This window comes from Miniopterus schreibersii (genome assembly GCF_964146895.1).
Source record: "Miniopterus schreibersii genome assembly, chromosome: 9".
NCBI lineage: Eukaryota > Metazoa > Chordata > Mammalia > Chiroptera > Miniopteridae > Miniopterus > Miniopterus schreibersii.
The window spans coordinates 31,757,170-31,777,583 of NC_138118.1; the positions used below are offsets into that span (position 1 = coordinate 31,757,170).

General features: G+C 36.0%; 1 protein-coding gene and 1 long non-coding RNA gene across 12 annotated transcripts in view; one reads left to right on the forward strand and one right to left on the reverse strand.

Moving 5' to 3' along the window:
• Positions 1–1,140: 1,140 nt before the first annotated feature.
• On the reverse strand, positions 1,141–5,291 carry LOC308561438. Its single transcript, XR_013999483.1, has 3 exons — positions 5,211–5,291; positions 3,976–4,031; positions 1,141–1,319 (listed from the first exon to the last, which is right to left on the reverse strand). It is a non-coding gene; the product is annotated as an uncharacterized lncRNA (long non-coding RNA).
• A 97-nt stretch (positions 5,292–5,388) lies between these two features.
• Positions 5,389–20,414, forward strand: part of COA1 (cytochrome c oxidase assembly factor 1) — a 130,534-nt gene continuing 115,508 nt past the window's right edge. For 3 of the 11 annotated variants that reach the window (XM_081146540.1, XM_081146549.1, XM_081146548.1), the window contains exon 1: positions 5,424–5,525. The gene's annotated coding sequence lies outside the window, so the exon portion shown is untranslated. The other 8 variants (XM_081146543.1, XM_081146547.1, XM_081146546.1 and 5 more) reach the window with 6 other exon arrangements.

Sequence of the window (20,414 nt, forward strand, 5' to 3'; positions counted from 1 at the left end):
AGGCAAAGATAAACAAATGGAACTACATCAAACTAAAAATCTTCTGCACAGCAAAAGAAACCATCAACAAAATGAAAAAAGAACCACTGTATGGGAGAACATATTTGCCAATGATAAGTCTGATAAGGGGTCAATTTCCAAAATATATAAAATAACTTATACAACTCAAGACCAGGAAGAAAACTAATCCAATTAAAAGAAAAATAGATATAGTACCTGAATAGAGACTTCTTGAGACATAGAAGACATACAGCTGGCCAATAGACATATGAGAAAATGCTCACAGTCACTAATCATCAGAGAGATGCAAGTAAAAACTACAATTAGGTATCACCTCAACACCTGTCAGTGATTTATTGCATTACTATATACTAACAATGAAATTTCAGGAAAAATTAAATAACAATTCTATTTTCAATTGTAACAAAAAGAATAAAATACCTAGGAATAAACTTAACAAAGGATCTGAAGAAACTATACACTGAAAACTACAAAGCATTGTTCAGAGACACTAAAAAAGACACACACAAAAAAGAAAAATATTTCATGTTCATAGACTGGAAGAATCAACATAGCTAAAAAGGCCAAATCACACAAAGCAATATGCACATTTTATGCAATCCCCATCAAAATCCGTATGGTTGTTTTTTTTTAAATAAATAGGTCAAAAAAATAATCAGATATGTATGGAACCACAAAGGACCCCAAACAGCCAAAGTAATCCTGAGAAAAATGAACAAAGCCACTGATAACACATTTCGTGACTTTAAATTATACTACAGTCCTAGCTGGGTGGATCAGTTGGTTGGAGCGTCTCCCCATACACCAAAATGTTATGGGTTTGATTCCTGGTCAGAGCACACACCTGAGGTGCTGGTTCAATCCCTGGTTGGGGAGATTAGGGGAAGCAACAGATCAATCGATATTGCTCTCTCACATCAATGCTTCTCTGCTTCTCTCTCTCTCAAATCAATAGAAACATGTCCTTGGGTGGTACTGACACAAGAACAGGCATAGATCAATGGAACAGTACAGAGAACCCAGAAATCGAACCAAGACTTTACACTCAATATTTGACAAAGGAGGCAAGAGCATACAATGGAGTAAAGACAGTCTCTTCAATAAATGGTGTTGGGAAAATTGTACAGGTACATGCAAAAAAAAGAAGCCAGATCACTGCCTCACACCATACACAAGAATAAATTCAAAGATGATAAAAGACTTAAATGTAAATTGTGAAACCGTAAAAATCCTAGAAGAAAACATAGGCAGCAACATCTCAGGCATCTCTCATAGCAATATGTTTGCCAATACACCTCCTAGAGCAAGGGAAACAAAGGAGAAAATAAACAAATGAGATTACATAAAAATAAAAAGGTGTTAATATTGAAACTATATAGAGCCCTGGCCAGGTGACTCAGTTGGAGCATTGCATAAACCAAAAAGGTTGCAGGTTCGATTACTGGTCAGGACACATAACTATGTTGCTGGTTCAATCCCCAGGGGGAGGGCAAACGATGGATGTCTCTCTCTCACACCAATCCCTCTCTCTCTTTTTCTTTCTCCCCCCTTCCTTTCTCTAAAAAATTAATAAACATACCTATCCTTGGTTGATGATAAAAAATATATATATATAAAGAACTCAGACAACTCAACACCAAACAAACAATCCAATTAAAAGTGGGCAGAGGACCTGAACAGTCACTTCTCCCAAGACAACATACAAATGGCCAACAGATACAGGAAAAGATGCTCAACTTTACTAGTTATTAGGGAAATGCAAATCAAGGCTACAATGAGATACCACCTCACACCTGTTAGAATGCTATTATCAACAAGTAATAAGTGCTTTAGAGGTTGTGGAGAAAAAGGAACCCTCATTCATCCACTGCTGGTGGGAATGTAAAATGGTACAGCCAAAATGAAAAACAGTATAGAGGTTTCTCAGAAAATTAAGAATAGAGCTACCATATTACTGAGCAACCCCTATTCCAGATATCTAGCAGAATACAACACACATTTATTTGCAAAGATACATGCACCCCTATTTCTATTATTTATTTATGCTTTTATCTTGATTATTTCCTTTCTTCTACCTTCTTGGACTTTATTTGCTTTATTTTTTTTCTAGCTTCATAAGGTGTAAACTTACATCATGATTTATACCTTTCTTCTTTTTTAATACACACATTTAAAGATCTAAATTACCACCTAAATATCTCCACTCAGGTTTTTTTCCAGATTATTTTTCTGTTATTTATGTCTAATTTAATTCTATTATTTTTAGAGACATATTATGCATAATTTCAATCTTTTAAAATTTATTGAGATTTGTTTCATAGCTTGGTATATGGTCTATCTTGGTGAATAAATCATGTAATCACCATACTGTTGTCTGATACTATTGTCTGTGTCTATGAGGTCTTTTTTTCTTTGCTTAATCTCTTCACCTTTCCATTCAACCCCCCCAGCCCTCCTCCCGTCTGACAGCTGTCAGTCTGTTTTCTGTATCTCTGAGTCTGTTTCTATTTTGTTTGTTAGTTTATTTATTTTATTATTTATTAAAATATATCTTTATTGATTTGAGAGAGAGGAAAGGAGAGGGAGAGAGAGAAACATCAATGATGAGAGAGTCATTGATCGACTGCCTCCTGCACGCCCCCGATTGGGGATTGAGCCGGCAACCCGAGCATGTGCCCTGACCAGGAACTGAACCCTGATCGCCTGGATCCTAGGTCAACGCTCAACTGCTGAGCCATGCCCAGCAGGGCTGTTAGTTTATTTTGTTCATTAGATTCCACATATAAGTGCAATCATATGGTACGTGTCTTTCTCTGACTGGAATATCTTTATCACTTCATTTAGTTGTCCTCAGAAGCCACTTTATTTCCTTGTGGTTGGCAAGATGGTTTCCAGTAGCAGTGTGGGCTAGATGTTTCAATGTCAAGAGGATAATCTGTTAGAAACTTTCTCCTAAGCATGAAATGGAAGTTCCTTTAGACTGACTGAGCCAATTTATATCACTTGCTTATCCCTTGACCAATAATCATTCCTAGATGAATTCTGCATGATGAATGGTTTAGAGATCAGTATTATTTCTGATACTGGGAATAGTGTGTCTAACTGGACAAAAATGGGTTTTGTTAAAAAGGGGTACGAGGGGAATAAATATTGGGTAGATACATTATTCACTATGGAGTATTTTTAAAACCATATTAAAAATTTAGATCAAACTTTAGCAGATTTAAGTCCAGTGATAGAAATGTAAATTATGAGTTATCAAGCAAATGGTCAGAAAAACCTTTTTTATGCTTTCTTATTTACAAAGTAAATATGTTTCTATTTCTGGTATAGTACCAGAGTTAATTGATCTGGGGTTCATTTTCATAAATATTATGTAAAGTACATCTATACAAAACCTCATAGCTTTTTGTTAGTTTATTTATTCTGTAAAATATTAAGTTAGGTGTAAGGCATTGCAATCTTAATCTCTTTCCTTGGAAATTTAAGAAATCAATCATCAATGTTGGATCAATTAAGATTACTCAATGTATGCCTATTTTATTTCTTCATTTCCTCTGATGTAAGACACCATATAGATAGTCCTTATATTAAAGCATCTCAAATATGATTGATTTATATTATTTCTTTGTAAAAGAGCTATTCTGGGGATTCATTATTTAATGATAGGCCCTTGTGATAATGTACTTAGCCATTAGATTCCAAAGTGATGGAATATATGGATGACAACCTATTTGTCGCATGGAAAGAAAATAACAGAACTTCTATTCATAGTTTTATCTCATCTTTTAAAATTTTGATATCTTAGGACAGTTTTATAGTATGTGTAATATATCAATACCATCCAGAGTACATGTATATAACCTAATTTTTTTCCTGGTAGAGATGTGTGATTAACAGTTTGAAGAGTGAACTTGATTAGCCTGGTTTTGGAATAAAATTTAGGTGACTCACCAATCCTGAGACTTGTTGCTTCATGGAGGAAAGGTATTTGGACTTCAAGTTTGACACTAAAAAAGTAAGTAGTGATAATGATGATGACAGTGATGACAACGGAATTGTAACTGGAACCAACATTTGGCTGCCTGCACCAGGAAAACCGAACTTGTGAGACAGATGCTGGTGAAAAAGGAAAGAGGCTTACTCAAGTACTGGTCATCTGAGAAGATGAGGGACTCTTGTTGCATAGCCATTCTTATCATCTCAGTGCAGAAAGGAGTTTTTATAGGGAGGAAGAGGGAAAGTAGAACAAGAGATCAGGAGGAGGGGCTGTGGACATGCAGGCAACGTCCTTGCTGGTCCCAACATGGATCTTTAGTATCAGCATACTGGAACTGGTCAGTGCTAGCCAAATTCCTGCAGTTGGGTGAGTTGTGTCAACTGAAGTCTCGGTCATGGCCCTTTCTTGTACAAGCAGAAACTGGAACTGCTGATGCCTGCAGTATGCTTATAAGGAAACTGTGAGTATGTGAGTTCCTTTTATCAGTTCATTAGTACATTTTATTCTAATTCCATTTCATGATTAGTCAGAGTAGTATAAAGTTTTTATTCCCTGTTACAGAATGATCAAGATGAAAATAATAATACCTAATGTTTACTGAGCTCTTACAAAATGCCAGATACTATTCTAGGTACTTTACATCCTGACAACAAATCTCTGAGGTAAATACTATTACTATTTTACTACTAAACTCCAAGAACAAAGACCATTCTAGTATTTTCTTTTTTTCTAATTTTTCAAAATTTCTTTCTAATTTATTTATTGATTGGGGGAGGGGGGAGGAGAGAAAGATGCATTCATTGGTTAATTTTTGTGCCCTGACTGGAAACCAAACCCACAATCTTGGCATATGGGATAAAGCTCTAACCAACTGAGCCACCCCGCCAGGGCCGTGGTGCATTACCTGGAGCACAGTGGGCATTTAGTACATATTTGGTGAATAAAAGAAATTTTATTGTTGCCAACTTTCTCAGCTGAAAGGAGCACCATGGACTTTAGTGCCAGAGTGCGGGGCTCAGCTGCCAGGCTTTTATGTCCTTGGAGATGAGCCAAGCGCAAGATCCCGGAAAGGAGCAATATGAGCCTGTAGTTCAAATTTCCTAGGCAAGAGCCGCGGGACTGAATGTTTGTTGTGGGCTACCGGGACCCAGAAAACAAAAAGCAGGATTTTGAGGAGGCGAACCCCTACCTGATGTGAGCCCAAACATCTAGAAAGCTGAAGCCAGGCAGCCCGGGAGATATGAATACAGGGTCTGCAGCGGGGTCGCCGCTAAGTCCACACTGGGCAAGCAAATCCCGGATCCCAACGCTCTAGCCTAGCGAGGAGGAGACGCAGGAAGTCTCGACTGCTCCCCCTCCCCCAGGCGTGCCGCCTGCCGGCTTTTTCCGTCCACTCGTCACATCCGACAGGAGCCCTCAAGACTTTTGCTGCGTGGTACTTATATTCTTGAGAAGTTAGATTCACCCCGGGGAGAAATTCCTGGTCTCTTGTAGGCCCAGAAAGGTTTGTTTCAGCTGTCGGGTGGCTGCGTTTCCGTGCGGGGTGGGCTTCCGTAAAGGGAGGCCCCTGCGGGGTCACGGTTGGTTGGCTCCCGCGGCCGGGTCGCTTCCTCCCTCCTCTTCAAGTGGCGCCTGGAAACAGGCGGTAGGCTCCGCGCCTCTGGATGCTATTAGGGGCCCCCTCACCCCCGAGTTGTGAAACCGTGAGTAGCTAACCTTGTCCTTGTCCTTCAGTCCTTGCTAAGATGTCTCAAGATTACATTTATGAAGATTTGGGGTCCTCTGAAGAGGTGTGACTGGGCACTTTGTTGGTGTTCCTAAGTTACTACACTGTGAGAAGCACCCTGTCCAGATGATGGTAGAATTTTCTGGCTCAGTGGTCATAATTCTTTTTGTCCCGACCACACTTGAGCTCCATACTGGGCTGACTGTACAAATGATTTTCCATGTAGGGGATGGTGCACGTATATGTGCATGTATGAGTGTCAGTCTTTTATGTGTGTGTGTGTGTGTGTGTGTGTGTGTGCGCGCGCGCGCACGCTGTATACTGAGTGTAATTATTAAAACCTATTAAGATTCTTATATTTTGATACTTGCTTCTCCTTTGTCTTCCCCTATCTTCTCCCCATTCTCACCTGAGGGGTTTTGCTCTACTTCAAGGTATTCTATTGGTCTATTTCAACTTTGGATAGAAATAGCAACTCTCTATTTAAACCGCACATTTAAAAAGCAGCCTCTGTTCCTCCTCTGCTCAAAATCTACTGGCATTTCCATTGATTCAGGTAAATAAAAGGTCCTTAGCCTGGCCGAAGACCCTTCAAGGTCGTGGTTCTGCTGAATTTCTCAGTCTCATCTCCTTTCACGGAAAACACACGTAAACATACACACAACTTCATGCCAACCTGCAGTAATTTCATCACTTTGGGTATGACAGATTTATAATGGTTTACCCATGCTTTGAAATTTACATTTTCATTTAGTCAAAATTTATTGAATGCCTAATATTGCCAAACACTGTTTTAGGAGGTGAGGATATCATGGGGAGAAAATACAGTTTATACTCCTTTAAAAAAATAAATAACAGCTTAATTGTGATATAGTTCACATACTCTAGAACTAACCCATTTTAAGTGTACATTGATTTTTTTAGTGCATTCACAGGATGTACAGGCATCAACAGTTAACCTAAAAATAAAATGTCCTTCAAAGTGAGAGGCAAGAAGCATTTATTTGTGACCAAAGGGTAGCTAATAGGGAAGCATTTATTCAGGCAGAAGCCCAGAGGTATTTATGAGAAAGGGAAGGGGAACAATTACATCAACAGAAGGAAGGCATTTCTGTTGGAGCAGATAAATTAAGATAGTGATGCTAATTCTAAACAATATTTTTAATTTTCAGTTCAGATGTCATCAATCCAGTAGTCATAATATATGCTTTCTTGTTATCTTTGTAAAGAGTTCTTTGGAGCACAATGTTGTTTTCCATCCATTCTAAAGATTATTTTGCTCTGTTTTACCACTCCAAGATCTGAGGCATAAGACACACAAGGCAGTTCTTCTGGGATGGCAACTCCGGCTGCATTTTAATGGGGCTCCATTTATATATGTACATTTTTTTTACACCATGATCAAATTTAAAACATTTTCATCACCCCCAAAAGAAACCCTGAACCCATTAGCAGTGTCTTCTGATTTCCTCCCCAATCCCACTGTACTCCTAGCCCTAAGGAACTACTGATCTGTCTATATATTTGCCTACTCTGGATAATTTATATAAATGAAATCGTACAGTGTGTAGTCTTTTTTGTCTTCTTTCACTTAACATTCATGTCATCCATGTTGTAGCAGGTATCAGTACTTCATTTTTTTTATTGCTAGGTAATATTTCATTTTATGGATATACCACCACTTATTTATCCATGGGTCAGTTGATGGATGTTAGGATTGTTTTGGCTAATATGAATAATGCTGCTATAAACATTCATGTATAAGTTTTTATGCAAACATCATGTTTTCATTTCTCTTGGGTATATACCTAGGAGTAGAACTGCTGGGTCTTACGGTAACATTATGTTTAACATTTTGAGGAACTGCCAGACTGTTTTCTAGAGCCACTGTACCATTTTATACTCCCATCAGCAGTATATGATGGTTCTGATTTCTCCACATCCTGATCAATATTGTCAATATTTGTCTTTTTTATTCTAGCCATCATAGTGGGTATGAAGTGTGTCTCATGGTTTTGATTTGCATTTTTCTGATGGCTAGTGATGCTCAACATCTTTTCATATGCTTATTGGCCATTTGTATATCTTCTTTAGAGAAATGTCTGTTCATATCCCTTGTTCATTTTTAATCAGGTTATTATTCTTTTCATCATTGAGTTGTAAGAATTCTTTATATATTCTAGATATAAATCCCTTATCAGATATATGAAAGTCTTGTAGATTATGCTATAGTTCCTTTAAATGAAAAACACATGAGGTTAATATTTACTCTCTCTGAAGACCGTGTTTAAGGTCTGCAGGGGTAATTCAGTGAGTAAGTTGAGCAACAAGTGCTGTATGTGGAAGACCAGGCCCAGGAAAAAAAGCTGTAAAGAATGTGTGAACAGCATTTTGAGATTAGAAAAAACGAAGCAGGAAGATATAGTTTATATAATTTGTTCATTCCCTATTGAATTTTGTGTTTTCCTTATTGACTTGTAACAGTTCTCTGAATAGGGATATTATCCTACTGATTGTTGGATTTATGGCAGATATTTTCAGTCTATTTGCCTGCTGAATTTTGTTTTTTATCTTTTACTATAATGATGTTTCACATTTTTTGTATTCAGGGCTGTCAGTGTTTTCCTTTTTTTTAAAATTAAGTTTATTGGGGTGACATTGGTTAATATGATCATATAGGTTTCAGGTGTGGGTTTCTGTGTTACTAGATCTGTATATTGTACTGTGTGCCCACCACCCAAAGTCAAATCTTCTCCCGCCACTATATATTAGGACCTCCTTCACTACCCACCCTTTCCCTCTGTCAACCACCACACTGCTGTTTGTGTCCATGAGTTTGAGTTTTATATCCCACTTAGGAGTGAAATCACATGGTTTTTAGCTTTTTCTGACTGATTATTTCACTTAGCATAATATTCTCAAGGTCCATCCATGTTGTAGCAAATGGCAGTATTTCATCCTTTCTTATGGCTGAGTAGTACCATTGTGTACATGTACCACATCTTCTTTATCCAGTCCTCTATCACAGAGCACTTAGGTTGTTTCCATGTCTTGGCCACTGTGAATAATGCTGCAGTGAACATAGACAACCAAGTGTTTGCTTTTAAAAGGCTTGTGGGTGGTAGTTTGGAATACTGCTGTTAAATTATATGAGTTACAGAAACTGATTTAGGAGTTCCCTGGGTTAGTGTGACAATTGAGTTCCTAGTACATATTTAACTTAGAGTGTTTATTATTTTAGACATTGCCTCCTTATCTCCCTGCCATTGAAGAATATTCTGTAATCTGCTTTAGCTTTATTGTTTCATTTAATTTTTTATTTCAAACAGACTTGTAGAAGTTATTCCTTTATTCTTTCATTCATATTTAATACACTGTATTAAATTTGTAAAAACTATACTGGACAGTTGGTCATCAAATAGTGGTACTTATTTTATGCTAACGGAAGTTTATTTGAGGATTTAATATGTACAGAGCTTGAATGTAACTATGTTGGTTCTATATTGATAGGGACATGTTGGGAATAACAGTTTTATAAAATCTTATTAACATTATTTTGATATTTTTCTCATTTCATGGGTTTAAAGGTCATGGTAATTCAAATATTTTTAAGGCTGCTGAACATTTTGAGAAACTGAGGAAAGCTATATTACCATAGCCCTCTAAAAAAGTTCCATCTCTTTATTTTACATACAATTTCGAGGTTTCATTATCTTCCTATGGCCTGATTTGTTAGGAGGATTTTATTTTTCTTGCTCTGTTGTTTAAGTTGTGGTAAAATATACATAACATGAAGTTTAGCATCTTAACCATTTAAAAAAAAATATATGTCTTTATTGATTTCAGAGAGAGAGAAGGAGAAGGAGAGAGAAAAAAAAAAAATCAATGATGAGTCATTGATTGGCTGCCTCCTGTACGCCCCCTCCTGGGGATTGAGCCCACAACCTGGGCTTGTGCCCTGACTGGTAATCGAACCTCAATCTCCTGGATCAAAAGTCGATGCTCAACCACTGAGCCACTCTGGCCAGGCTTTTAATCATTTTTAGGTATATAATTCAGTAATGTTAAATACATTCATATTGTTGTGCAACTATCCCAGCCATTCTCTCCACATCTTTATCTTCCCAAACTAAAACTCTCTATCCATTCAATAACTCCTCATCTTCTCCCCACCACCCAGCCCCTGGCAACCACCATTCTGCTTTTTGTCTCTATGAGTTTGACTATTCTACGTATCGCGTATAAGGTGCTCTTGGCACCTTATAGCATTTGGCATCTACAATGCACTGGAAAGTTCCCCAGATGGATTTGGGTGCTATAGACCCTTGGAACTTGAACATAGCTTAGATTTTTATGTGACTTGCTTAGTATCCCATAAATACCAAGATTACACAGATGCTAAGCACCCAGCTCAGCCTGTTTATACTCCAGCTTTTTGAGAGAGGCAAAACACAATAAAATAAAAATGCCTTTATAAGACTTCTTTTCCAGTTACCAGAATCTAAGGTAAATACTGATTCCTAGTTTCCAGTAATAGATGGTTACCTGTCATCAGACCTGTCTATGCTAGGGTCAGAGTAAGGTAGTGAGAGCACCATTATTATTGAGATGAGGTGTATCCTGATTATAGTAGTGGTTACACAAATCTGTACATGAGTTAAAGTTCATAGAATTGTAAACCAAAATGCAAAATAGTCAATTTTACTGTGTACTAATTTTTAAAAAGATACAGAATAAGAGGATAAAAAGGAAAATCATAAAACATTAGAACACAAAAGTATTGACAGAAAATTGAACAGTTTTGCCATTTTTAGCCCAAAGGCCTAAAGCCCAAACAAAATTAGACAGGTCCTAATCTGACACAGTATGTTGAAATTTTTAAATATAGATCTAGAAGTGTTTCTTAAAGCTACCAATATGTACTAGAAGTATTTAAATATGTTTCCATATTTCATATTTCAAAAACATATTAAATTGGCAAAACCTGAATTTTCTGGGAATACTTCACATTCTAACCTCTTATGATTTTTCCCTGTTTTAAAAAAATATATGGTACTGTTTTTATTCTTATTCAGTGTATTTTTAAAAATATTATCATAAAGTAAAATTGACAATTTTGCCTTTCGGTTTACAGTTCTATGAATTTTATAGATTTGTGGATACACCTCATTTCAAAATCTCTCATGCTATCTTTTCATGGTTACATCTTTCCCTCGCCCAAGTAACCAAAACCAAAAAGTAAATATCATTGTTTGCTTTTTAATTGTGGAAATCAGTGAAGTTGAATTTTTTTCTTTTCCATTTACTAATGGTTTTATCCAAGTGTAATGGGCAAGAAAGGACAAAATCAACTTAGTTTCTTTCTTTTTAAAAACTTTTTTCAATTGCACCTTATATTCAATATTATTTTATATTAGTTTCAGGTGTACAACATAGTGATTAGACAATCACATATTTTACAAAATGTTCCCTCTGATATTTCCAGTACCCAGCTGGCACTGTGCAGGTACATAGTTATTACAATATTATTGACTATATTCCCTGTGCTGTACTTTATATCCCCATAACTGTTGTGTAACTACCAAGCTGAATCCCTTCACCTTTTTCATCTAGTCCCTTAATCCTCCCCTTCTGCAACCATTAGTCTGCTCTCTTTTTTTCTTTCAGAAACTTAAAACTTGATTAGAAATAAAACCATTTTTCTAGTGATATCTTCCAGCAGGTGGCAGTGTTATGCAATAATAGGACATTAATAAAGATTATGAGGCTTGTCAGCTGAAAAATAATTGCTTTAAGTTTTCACTTCAGAAAACCAGGACAGTTAATTAAAAGTTAACATTTATCTCTTGAATCTATTTACTTGGATTCATTCCAAAATCTGTCCTACTCTTGTAATATTCCTAGCAAAACAAGCTGTGGATAAAAGTACCCTTAATACTTATATATTTATTTTCAAATGGTTTTAAATGTTTGCAGAGTTATTGGTTAACTCTTCACTTAAGGTTAACCTTTGTGGCATGAATAACTCCACTGTTAAGATGAATCTGTGAGTCATAGAACCTTACCAGTGAGACTTACGGTATTTTATGTTCCAGCTTTTTCTGTCACATGTAGGAACCCCATCTATGACATTCCTCACAATTGGTAGCATTAATTAATCAGCAAATGGAGCAGATGCAGAAGAAAAATACAGATTTCGATGGTCAGCATCCTGAGTTTGAAGCTTTAATGGAGATATGCAGTGGGAAATGATGACGTGGAACTTGTGAGACATTCACACTGAGATGACTCATAGGCTTTCAAACGTAACCCACCCAAATAGGGATTCCCTTTTTCCTTACACTTCCAGCAAGTTACATCTGGCAGTATATTACTTCTCTGGAACTGGAACCACCATTTATCCAGATGCTCATGGAAGATGTCTCTGACCATCTTTAAAATCTCTCAACATATTCTTTATTCTACCTCTTAAGAAGAGTTTCTCAAATGTCATTTCATTTCTTCCTCTATAATCCTAGTTCAAACTATTGTCTCTCTGGATACTGCTTCCTAATTGATCTGCTAAAAAGTATTATTACCTCCATTTTATTTTTCATAGAAAAGCTATTTAATTTTTTTCTCTTTATTTTTTTCATCACCATTTATCCCCCATACCCTCTTCCACCTCCACCCACCCCCCTCTACCCTGTGATCACCACACTGTTATCCATGAGTTCTTTCTCTTTTTTTCTAAATCTTTCTACCTCCCCAACATCCCCCACCCCCACCCTCACAACAGAGCTATCTGCCTATTGAGTCCGTCTCTGTTTTGCTTGTTAGTTCAGTTTGTTCATTAAATTCCACATATGAGTGAAATCATATGGTATTTGTCTTTCTCTGACTGGCTTATTTATTTCACTGAGCATAATGTTCTCCAGGTCCATCTTTTTTACAGCCGAGTAGCCCTAGTCCATTGTGTAAATGTACCATAGCTATTAAATTTATCCACTCATCTACTGATGGACACTTGGACTGCTTCCATATCTTGGCTATTGTAAATAACACCACAATGAACATTAGGGGTGCATATATTCTTTCTGATTGGTGTTTCAGGATTCTTAGGATATATTCCCATAAGTGGAATTACTGGGTCATAAGGCAGTTCCATTTTTAATTTTTTTTTAATTACTGTTGTTTTTGTTTTTTAAAAATATATCTTTACTGATTTCAGAGAGAGGAAGGGAGAGGGAGAGAGAGAGTTGAAACATAAAGGATGAGAGAGTTGTCATTGATCAGCTGCCTCCTGCACTCCCCGACTGGGAATCGAGCCCGCAACCTGGGCATGTGCCCTGACTGGGAATCGAACCTCGATCTCCTGGATCTTAGGTTGCTGCTCAACCACTGAGCCACTCCTGGCCAGGCCCATTTTTAATTTTTTGAGGTAACTCCATACTCCTTTCCACAGTGGTTGTACCAATCTGCATTCTCACCAACAGTGCACAAGGGTTCCCTTTTAAAAGCTATTTCAAAAGATATAAAGTCTAATCATGTCAATCTGCTACTTGAAACTCTTATTATTTACCATTATACTTAAAGTAAACCTGAAGTATTTAACTTCACCCAGCACGTTTCTCTCTTCTCCCAACCCTGTGATACGGCTTCTCTGCTTTCTGCTAAAGCCTTATATCATGTCTCTTTTCCCTTGTTCACTGTGTTCCATCCTATCTGGTGTCCTCTTTGTTCCTTGATTGGGGGAGGTGAGGAGAATAGATGCCAGGTGACATGTTTTTAAGCCAACATGCATTTCAGGTAAGGAAAATATGCTTAATAATTAGGTTTATGACTTGGATATTTTAATAGCAATGAGGAACTCATCACTTCATCACTCATAATAAATAAAGGGACAAATGAACATCTGAGTGCAGAGTCTGTGTGGAAAAAAATTACATTCCACCTGACAAAATGATATTTAGGACCAGGCAGTTTTTACCCATAATATTCCTTTATATTTAGTAGTTTCTACTCAGTATGCCTAAAATGACTTTATTTTTATAATTTCATCCTTCTAGCATTTAATTATGTGTTAACTTTATTTTTCATGTGTTAACCTTGCCTAAGCAACCAGTTGGACTGCAAAACTATGTAGGGCTTAGATGCTGTTAGCATCATCCCAAAAATGTGATGGTTGTGCAGCCTGTTCTTGAGTCTGTTTTTTGCCAAGGCAGTTAATTCCTTCCTTCTTGGGATAATTTTGTGTGCTAAGAAATTCTTCTCAATCCTGTACCTAGTCTCTGGCCTGCAGTTTCACATACTGGTTCTAGTTTTCCACAGAGGCATAGAGAACAAGCCTAACTTCTCTTACCCCATTTGCCTTTTAGCTGTTGAAGTAGCTGTTGTAGCTCCTAGAATTTTCTTTTAGATAAACATCTTCAGCTTCTTTTACTATTTCTAGCTGTATTTACTATTCTGGGCACTCCCTAGAGATTATCCTCTAGTTCAGTGTTTGAAGGTGTAATTTTGGGCCTGCTTGCATCTGAATCACTTAAGATACTTGTTTTAACAACTCCTGTGGGATTAAGATGGTAGATTGACTGGGGGAGGGAGGGAATAAATGGTGACGGGAGACTGGGTGGTGAACACACAATACAATTTAGAGATACGGTATTACAGAATTGTACACTTGAAACTTATATAATTTTATTAACTAGTGTCACCCCAATAAATTCAGTAAAAATTGTGATGCTTCTTGTCAGTTGGAAAACAATTGCTTTAAGTTTTCACTTCAGAAAATCAGGACAGTTAATTAAGAGTTAATATTTAACTCTTTTTTTTTTAATATATCCTTATTGATTTCAGAGAGAGGAAAGGAGAGGGAGAGAGAGAGAGATAGAAACATCAATGATGAGAGAGTCATTGATCGAGCCCACAATTCCCAGGCATGGGAATCGAACCCCGATCGCCTGAATCCCAGGTCAACGCTCAACCGCTGAGCCACGCCCGACCGGGCTATTTAACTCTTTAATCTATTTAAAAAGATGATGGATTGAATTTTCAAATCTTACTCCCTATTGAAACCCTCCTAAAGCTACAGTAAAACCCCAAAAGGACAACAGCATCAAGAAAGGAGACAATAGCAATACAATTTAGAAAACTGAATAGCCCAAGAATGAGTGCAAATAAACTTAGATGCCCAGGACTCATAGGCAACCTAAGTTGGCAGAGGGAAAAATCAAAACCAATCATATTTGCCTTGTAAATCCTCAAAAAACTCAAGAACTGCAATACCAGTTATTTCTTGAAATTGGGATACAGGGAGATAAAATAAGGAAGATTGGGTGAATATTGCTGAGAAGTAACTCTCCCAATGGATGCTGTTCACCTTGGGACACGTTTTGAAAGTTCAAAGCAGATAATTTCTGGATAAAGTAGCATTTCCATAAGGGAAGGCATTCCTAGCATTTCTCAGGATATTTGTGTTTATTTGAATCCCAAATCCTGAAGAAAGTCATTTATATAAAGTAAAGAAACAAAAAATAAACTCTACTGGAGTATTAAACCTCAACAGTCAGTATTTTGGGATACCATTCGTTCTAAGAGCTCCACTGACATTCAGGGGAAAGCAAAAGCAAGCCATGCAGACACACTGTGTAGAATGTAAAGGTGTACATTTCTGGGAACTGGGACAGGAGCACCTAGGAAAAAATCATGATCTAAGCATCAGACTTACTTGTAGCTGTTGCTATGTTATATATATATATATATATGTTTATGTGTCCGCCCTGCTGCTAACAGTGAGTTATAAATAGAATAAATATTAGGGTTATATGCATATTATATTTCATATAGATCCTATGAGCAGACATAACAAGTTTGGGAGTTAAGTAAATCTGTAAATTAGGAGTTACAACGCGTTATTCTGTTTAGTACTGTTAATCTTGCTATGAGATTTCAAGTCATTATGTAAATACTACCCAATAATATTTGTTGGTGTTTTTGAGTTCAGAATATTCACTGTAGACTACAGTTTTTTATAAATACTTTACAAAGGAAATGCAAAGAAGGTATGAATGTTTTTGTGAATAATCCCACATTTATGAACTTAATCTAAAAGCTGAATTAGTAAAAGCAATATTAATTTCAAAGGCAAAACCAAAGTCAGTAAGCAGACAAAATAGTTTATCATTAAGTAAAGAAGCTTACGTGAAGCAACTTGTAACATAACACTCAATGTGAAAATGCCTTTTAATGCATTCTGAATTTGACCAATGTCACCACAAAAGGAATGAACTTTTTTCACATCTGGAATATTTGTCAAGAAAGACTATTGAACAGGGCAAGTAATACATGGCATATTTAAAATTTTTATTTTAAGAATGATCACTTCAAAATATTTATAGTATTTTTTGGTTTTTACAAGGATTTTTGACATTTATTTTATATTAATGTTCCTATTAAGATCTTTTGTCAGATTTTTGGAGATATAATTAACATATAACATTGTGTAATATTAAGGTATACAAAATGATGATTTGATACATTTATATATTTTGTAAGAATTACTTATAAGAGGGTTTGTTACTTGTGCTTCTGGTGTCATATTTTTAAAAAACATTGCCAAGACTGCTATCAAGGAGCTTTTTTCCTATGTTATTTGATAGAAGTTTTATGGTTTAAGGCCTTACATTTAAGTCTTTAATCCATTTCTGAGTTAATTTTTATGAGTGGTGTAAGATAGGGTTTTGCTTTCACTCATTTGCATGTAACTATCCAGTTTTCCCAATGACATTTATTGAGTAAACAATTTTTTTTGAAAGATTTATTTAAAACTTTATTTTTACTGTTGACACTGTTACAGAAGTCCCCATTTTACCCCCTTTGTCCACCTTCACCCAGCCCCTGCTAATCCTTTCCCTCTGGCCACCATCTCACTGTTGTCTGTGTCTGTAGGTTATACTTCTATATTCTTTGGCTAATCTCTTCACCTTCTTTCATCCAGTCGCTCCTCCCCCCCCCCCACACACACACACAAACTGCCCTCCACTCTGTCAGTCTGTTCCATGTATCAATGCCTCTGGTTCTATTTTGTCAGTTTCTTTTGTTCATTAGATTTCACATATAAGTGAGATCATACGGTATTTGTCTTTCTCAGACTGGCTTATTTCACTTAGCATAATACTCTCCAGGTCCATTTTTGCTGTTGCAAAAGGTTAAGAGTTCCTACTTTTTTATAGTTGCATGATTTCCATTGTGTAAATGTACCACAGCTTTTGGTTTGTTTCCATGTCTTGGCTATTTAAATAACGCTGCTATGGACATAGGAGGTGCATATATTCTTTCTGAATGGTGTTTCAGGGTTCTTTGGATATATTCCCAAAAGTAGGATCACAGGGTCAAAAGGCAGTTTCATTTTTAATTTTTTGAGGACACTCCATACTGTTTTCCACAGAAACTGCACCAATCTGCATTCCCACCAGCAGTGCACTAGAGTTCCCTTTTCTCCACATCTTCTCCAGCACTTGTGGTTTGTTGATAAATTGATGGTAGCCATTCTGACAGGTATGTGGAAATATCTTATTGTGGTTTTAATTTGCATCTCTCTGTGGTTAGTGACATTTGAGCATTTTTTGATATGTCTATTGGCCATCTTTGGAGAAGTATCTATTTAGGTCCTTTGCCCATTTTTTATATTGGATTGTTTGTCTTCTCAGTTTTGAGTTGTATAAGTTCTTTATATATTTTGGAAATCAAGCTTTTATAAGATGTTCTTCAATCCAGTAAGTTCACTTTTCATTTTGTTGATAGTCTCTTTTGCTGTGCAGAAGCTTTGTTATTTGTTGTTGTCCCATTTGTTTTTTTCCTTTGTCTCCTTTGCCCCAGGAGATATATCAGCAAAAATATTGCTACAAGAGATGTCTGAGATTTTACTGCCTATGTTTTCTTCTAGTATTTTTATGATTTTGTGACTGACATTTAGTACTTCTATCCATTTTGAGTTTATTCTTGTGTATGGTGTAAGTTGGTGATCTAGTTTGGTGATCTAGTTTTTTGTTGTTGCATGAACTTGTACAATTTTTGAAGAGACTGTCTTGCCTCCTTTGTTAAATATTAATTGACCATAAAGATGTTGGTCTATTTCTAGGCTCTCTGTTCTGTTGCATACATATATAAGACTGTTCTTAGGCCAATACCAGGCCGTTTTGATTAAAGAGCCTTGTAGTATAGTTTGATATATGGTATTGCAATCCCTCCAACTTTGTTCTTCTTTCTCAATATTAGTGAGGCTATTTGGGGCCTTTTTTGGTTCCATATAAATTTTTGGAATTTTTGTTCTAGATCTGAAATAAGCCATAGGAATAATGTTGAATCTATAGGTTGTTTTGATAGGTAGTATGGACATTTTAATGATGTTAATTCTTCCAATCCATGAATATGCTTCCACTTATTTGGATCTTCCTCAGTTTTTTCTTCAATGACCTATAGTTTTCCGAATACAGGTCTTTTACCACCTTGATTAAATTTATTCCTAAGTACCTTATTTTATTTGTTGCAATAGTATCTGGGATTGTTTTCTTAGTTTCTCTTTCTGATAATTCATTATTGGTGTATAAAAATGCCATCGATTTTTGGATATTAATTTTGTATCCTGCTGGAGTCTTTAGGGTTTTTTATGTACAATATCATGTCATCTGTGAAGAATGACTGTTTTACTTCCTCTTTTCCAATTTTGATGCCCTTTATTTATTATTCTTGTCTATTTGCTGTGGCTAGGACTTCAACTACTATGTTGAATAAGAATCGTGAAAGCGGACATCCCTGTCTTGTTCCTGATCTTAAGGGAAATGCTTTTAGTTTTTGCCCATTGAGTATGATATTCACGCTAGGTTTTTCATATATGGACTTTATTAGGTTGAGATATCCCTCCATTTCTACTTTGCTGAAAGTTTTTATCATGAATGGGTGCTGGATTTTATTGAATGCTTTTCTGCATCTATTGATATGATCATGTGATTTTTATATTTCATTTTGTTTATGTGAGGTATCACATTTATTAATTTGCAAGTATTATACCAACCTTGCATCCCAGGAATAAATCCCTCTTGATCATGGTGTATACTTTTTTTAATGTATTGCTGAATCCGGTTTGCTAATATTTTTTTGAGGATTTTAGCATTTATGTTCATCAGGGATATTGGTCTATAATTTTCTTTCTTTGTAGTATCTTTATCTGGTTTTGATACTAGGATAATGCTGGCCTCGTAAATAAAACAACTTAGAAGTATTCCCTCCTCTTGATTTTTTTTGTATAGTTTGAGGAGGATAGGTATTAATTCTTCCTTGAATGTTTGGTAAAATTTGCCTGTAAAGCCATCTGGTCCAGGACTTGTTTTCTGGGTGTTTTTGTTGCTGTTGTTTTTTATATTAGTGCTTCAATTTCATTACTTGTTATCAATCTATTCAGGTTTTCTTATTCTTCCTGATTGAGTTTTTGAAGATTGTATGTATGTTTGTCCTAATTTGTCCATTTTGCCCAGATTGTCCAATTTGTTGGCAGATAGTTTTTCATAGTATTTTGTTAAAATCCTTTGTATTTCTGTTATGTCAGTTGTTACTTCTCTTTCATGTCTGAATTTATTTGTTTTGGTCCCCCCCCCCCCCCCCCATGAGTCTCGTTAATCTTGTATATCTGTTCAAAGAATCAGCTCTTGGTTTCATTGATCTGTTTAATTATTTTTTGTGTTTTTTTGTGGGGTTTTTTAGTCTCTGTCATTGATTTCTGCTCTGATCTTTATTATGTCCTTCCTTCTAGTTACTCTGGGCTTGCTTTGTTGATCTTTTTCTAGTTCTTCAGGTGTAGGGTTAGGTTGTTTATTTGAGATATTTCTTGCTTCTTGAGGTAGGTCTGTAATGCTGTGTATGAACTTTCTCTGGACTGCTTTCCTTTGTCCCATAGATTTGGGGTTGTTGTGTGTTCAGTTTCATTTGTTTCCAGGTAATTTTTTATTTTCTTGATTTCATTGGTAACCCATTCATGGCTTAATAACATGTTATTTAGCCTCAATTTATATGAATGTTTTTGGGATTTTTGTTTTTTTTATTGTTGTTTTCTAGTTCCATTCTATTCTGATCTGAGAAGATGCTTGATATGATTTCAATCTTCTTGAATATGTTAAGGTTGATTTTATGTTCTAACATGTTGCCTATTTTTGAGAATGTTCCATCTGCCCTTGAAAAGAATGTGTATAATGCTGCTTTGAAATGAAATGTTTTGTAAATATCAATTTATCTAATATAGTGTGTTATTTAAGGTTGCTGTTTCCTTGTAGATTTTTTTTCTCTGAGAGATCTATCCATTGATGACAGTGAGGTATTAAAATCCCTTGCTCTGACCATATTGCTGTTGATCTCAACCTTAAAGTCCAGAAAGATATTCTTTGTATATTTAGTTGCTCCTATATTGGGTGTATATGTGATTACAAAGGCAATATCCTCTTGTTCTACCAGTCCCTTTAGTAGGGACTCTAAAGTCTCTTTGTCTCTTGTTATGGCCTTTGTTTTGAAGTCTGTTTTGTCATATGTAAGTATTGCTTCCCCAGCTTTTTCTTTTTATTTCCATTTGCATGGAATATTTTTTTTCCATCACTTCTCCTTCATCCTGTGTGAATCTTTTGTTTTGAGCTGGGTCTCTTG